This window comes from Musa acuminata, unplaced genomic scaffold (assembly GCF_036884655.1).
Source record: "Musa acuminata AAA Group cultivar baxijiao unplaced genomic scaffold, Cavendish_Baxijiao_AAA HiC_scaffold_49, whole genome shotgun sequence".
In the NCBI taxonomy this organism is placed as follows: domain Eukaryota; kingdom Viridiplantae; phylum Streptophyta; class Magnoliopsida; order Zingiberales; family Musaceae; genus Musa; species Musa acuminata.
Genome location: NW_027020331.1, coordinates 80001 through 85000, shown reverse-complemented (window position 1 = coordinate 85000; position 5000 = coordinate 80001).

Here is a 5000-nt window from a genome sequence, read left to right as displayed (position 1 = left end):
GGCGAACAGCGAGCGAAGCGCGAGGCAGCACCGTCCCTGCTATACGAAAGCCCCATCCAGCCCTGTGCCACCCGGGGGGTTCCAGGGTGCTGAGATGGCTGACATTTTGCTCCGCTCACGACGGTCACCGCGCCACACAAGAACAGCCCAAAAACAGGCCAAAACAGCCCAAAAACGGGCCAAAACTGGCCATTTTTGGCTGCGCGAGCGAGCGGCGAGCGGCGAACAGCGAGCGAAGCGAGAGGCAGCACCGTCCCTGCTATACGAAAGCCCCATCCAGCCCTGTGCCACCCGGGGGGTTCCAGGGTGCTGAGATGGCTGACGTTTTGCTCCGCTCACGACGGTCACCGCACCACGCAAGAACAGGCCAAAAACTGGCCAAAACAGCCCAAAAACGGGCCAAAACTGGCCATTTTTGGCTGCGCGAGCGAGCGGCGAGCGGCGAACAGCGAGCGAAGCGAGAGGCAGCACCGTCCCTGCTATACGAAAGCCCCATCCAGCCCTGTGCCACCCGGGGGGTTCCAGGGTGCTGAGATGGCTGACGTTTTGCTCCGCTCTCGACGGTCACCGCGCAATGCAAGAACAGGCCAAAAACTGGCCAAAACGGCCCAAAAACGGGCCAAAACTGGCCATTTTTGGCTGCGCGAGCGGCGAGCGGCGGACAGCGAGCGAAGCGAGAGGCAGCACCGTCCCTGCTATACGAAAGCCCCATCCAGCCCTGTGCCACCCGGGGGGTTCCAGGGTGCTGAGATGGCTGACGTTTTGCTCCGCTCTCGACGGTCACCGCGCAATGCAAGAACAGGCCAAAAACTGGCCAAAACGGCCCAAAAACGGGCCAAAACTGGCCATTTTTGGCTGCGCGAGCGAGCGGCGAGCGGCGGACAGCGAGCGAAGCGAGAGGCAGCACCGTCCCTGCTATACGAAAGCCCCATCCAGCCCTGTGCCACCCGGGGGGTTCCAGGGTGCTGAGATGGCTGACGTTTTGCTCCGCTCTCGACGGTCACCGCGCAATGCAAGAACAGGCCAAAAACTGGCCAAAACGGCCCAAAAACGGGCCAAAACTGGCCATTTTTGGCTGCACGAGCGAGCGGCGAGCGGCGGACAGCGAGCGAAGCGAGAGGCAGCACCGTCCCTGCTATACGAAAGCCCCATCCAGCCCTGTGCCACCCGGGGGGTTCCAGGGTGCTGAGATGGCTGACGTTTTGCTCCGCTCTCGACGGTCACCGCGCAATGCAAGAACAGGCCAAAAACTGGCCAAAACGGCCCAAAAACGGGCCAAAACTGGCCATTTTTGGCTGCACGAGCGAGCGGCGAGCGGCGGACAGCGAGCGAAGCGAGAGGCAGCACCGTCCCTGCTATACGAAAGCCCCATCCAGCCCTGTGCCACCCGGGGGGTTCCAGGGTGCTGAGATGGCTGACGTTTTGCTCCGCTCTCGACGGTCACCGCGCAATGCAAGAACAGGCCAAAAACTGGCCAAAACGGCCCAAAAACGGGCCAAAACTGGCCATTTTTGGCTGCACGAGCGAGCGGCGAGCGGCGGACAGCGAGCGAAGCGAGAGGCAGCACCGTCCCTGCTATACGAAAGCCCCATCCAGCCCTGTGCCACCCGGGGGGTTCCAGGGTGCTGAGATGGCTGACGTTTTGCTCCGCTCTCGACGGTCACCGCGCAATGCAAGAACAGGCCAAAAACTGGCCAAAACGGCCCAAAAACGGGCCAAAACTGGCCATTTTTGGCTGCGCGAGCGAGCGGCGAGCGGCGGACAGCGAGCGAAGCGAGAGGCAGCACCGTCCCTGCTATACGAAAGCCCCATCCAGCCCTGTGCCACCCGGGGGGTTCCAGGGTGCTGAGATGGCTGACGTTTTGCTCCGCTCTCGACGGTCACCGCGCAATGCAAGAACAGGCCAAAAACTGGCCAAAACGGCCCAAAAACGGGCCAAAACTGGCCATTTTTGGCTGCACGAGCGAGCGGCGAGCGGCGGACAGCGAGCGAAGCGAGAGGCAGCACCGTCCCTGCTATACGAAAGCCCCATCCAGCCCTGTGCCACCCGGGGGGTTCCAGGGTGCTGAGATGGCTGACGTTTTGCTCCGCTCTCGACGGTCACCGCGCAATGCAAGAACAGGCCAAAAACTGGCCAAAACGGCCCAAAAACGGGCCAAAACTGGCCATTTTTGGCTGCACGAGCGAGCGGCGAGCGGCGGACAGCGAGCGAAGCGAGAGGCAGCACCGTCCCTGCTATACGAAAGCCCCATCCAGCCCTGTGCCACCCGGGGGGTTCCAGGGTGCTGAGATGGCTGACGTTTTGCTCCGCTCTCGACGGTCACCGCGCAATGCAAGAACAGGCCAAAAACTGGCCAAAACGGCCCAAAAACGGGCCAAAACTGGCCATTTTTGGCTGCACGAGCGAGCGGCGAGCGGCGGACAGCGAGCGAAGCGAGAGGCAGCACCGTCCCTGCTATACGAAAGCCCCATCCAGCCCTGTGCCACCCGGGGGGTTCCAGGGTGCTGAGATGGCTGACGTTTTGCTCCGCTCTCGACGGTCACCGCGCAATGCAAGAACAGGCCAAAAACTGGCCAAAACGGCCCAAAAACGGGCCAAAACTGGCCATTTTTGGCTGCGCGAGCGAGCGGCGAGCGGCGGACAGCGAGCGAAGCGAGAGGCAGCACCGTCCCTGCTATACGAAAGCCCCATCCAGCCCTGTGCCACCCGGGGGGTTCCAGGGTGCTGAGATGGCTGACGTTTTGCTCCGCTCTCGACGGTCACCGCGCAATGCAAGAACAGGCCAAAAACTGGCCAAAACGGCCCAAAAACGGGCCAAAACTGGCCATTTTTGGCTGCACGAGCGAGCGGCGAGCGGCGGACAGCGAGCGAAGCGAGAGGCAGCACCGTCCCTGCTATACGAAAGCCCCATCCAGCCCTGTGCCACCCGGGGGGTTCCAGGGTGCTGAGATGGCTGACGTTTTGCTCCGCTCTCGACGGTCACCGCGCAATGCAAGAACAGGCCAAAAACTGGCCAAAACGGCCCAAAAACGGGCCAAAACTGGCCATTTTTGGCTGCACGAGCGAGCGGCGAGCGGCGGACAGCGAGCGAAGCGAGAGGCAGCACCGTCCCTGCTATACGAAAGCCCCATCCAGCCCTGTGCCACCCGGGGGGTTCCAGGGTGCTGAGATGGCTGACGTTTTGCTCCGCTCTCGACGGTCACCGCGCAATGCAAGAACAGGCCAAAAACTGGCCAAAACGGCCCAAAAACGGGCCAAAACTGGCCATTTTTGGCTGCACGAGCGAGCGGCGAGCGGCGGACAGCGAGCGAAGCGAGAGGCAGCACCGTCCCTGCTATACGAAAGCCCCATCCAGCCCTGTGCCACCCGGGGGGTTCCAGGGTGCTGAGATGGCTGACGTTTTGCTCCGCTCTCGACGGTCACCGCGCAATGCAAGAACAGGCCAAAAACTGGCCAAAACGGCCCAAAAACGGGCCAAAACTGGCCATTTTTGGCTGCACGAGCGAGCGGCGAGCGGCGGACAGCGAGCGAAGCGAGAGGCAGCACCGTCCCTGCTATACGAAAGCCCCATCCAGCCCTGTGCCACCCGGGGGGTTCCAGGGTGCTGAGATGGCTGACGTTTTGCTCCGCTCTCGACGGTCACCGCGCAATGCAAGAACAGGCCAAAAACTGGCCAAAACGGCCCAAAAACGGGCCAAAACTGGCCATTTTTGGCTGCACGAGCGAGCGGCGAGCGGCGGACAGCGAGCGAAGCGAGAGGCAGCACCGTCCCTGCTATACGAAAGCCCCATCCAGCCCTGTGCCACCCGGGGGGTTCCAGGGTGCTGAGATGGCTGACGTTTTGCTCCGCTCTCGACGGTCACCGCGCAATGCAAGAACAGGCCAAAAACTGGCCAAAACGGCCCAAAAACGGGCCAAAACTGGCCATTTTTGGCTGCACGAGCGAGCGGCGAGCGGCGGACAGCGAGCGAAGCGAGAGGCAGCACCGTCCCTGCTATACGAAAGCCCCATCCAGCCCTGTGCCACCCGGGGGGTTCCAGGGTGCTGAGATGGCTGACGTTTTGCTCCGCTCTCGACGGTCACCGCGCAATGCAAGAACAGGCCAAAAACTGGCCAAAACGGCCCAAAAACGGGCCAAAACTGGCCATTTTTGGCTGCACGAGCGAGCGGCGAGCGGCGGACAGCGAGCGAAGCGAGAGGCAGCACCGTCCCTGCTATACGAAAGCCCCATCCAGCCCTGTGCCACCCGGGGGGTTCCAGGGTGCTGAGATGGCTGACGTTTTGCTCCGCTCTCGACGGTCACCGCGCAATGCAAGAACAGGCCAAAAACTGGCCAAAACGGCCCAAAAACGGGCCAAAACTGGCCATTTTTGGCTGCACGAGCGAGCGGCGAGCGGCGGACAGCGAGCGAAGCGAGAGGCAGCACCGTCCCTGCTATACGAAAGCCCCATCCAGCCCTGTGCCACCCGGGGGGTTCCAGGGTGCTGAGATGGCTGACGTTTTGCTCCGCTCTCGACGGTCACCGCGCAATGCAAGAACAGGCCAAAAACTGGCCAAAACGGCCCAAAAACGGGCCAAAACTGGCCATTTTTGGCTGCGCGAGCGAGCGGCGAGCGGCGGACAGCGAGCGAAGCGAGAGGCAGCACCGTCCCTGCTATATACGAAAGCCCCATCCAGCCCTGTGCCACCCGGGGGGTTCCAGGGTGCTGAGATGGCTGACGTTTTGCTCCGCTCACGACGGTCACCGCACCACGCAAGAACGGACCATAAACAGGCCAAAACAGCCCAAAAACGGGCCAAAACTGGTCATTTTTGGCTGCGCGAGCGAGCGGCGAGCGGCGAACAGCGAGCGAAGCGTGAGGCAGCACCGTCCCTGCTATACGAAAGCCCCATCCAGCCCTGTGCCACCCGGGGGGTTCCAGGGTGCTGAGATGGCTGACGTTTTGCTCCGCTCACGACGGTCACCGCGCCATGCAAGAACGGACCAAAAACAGGCCAA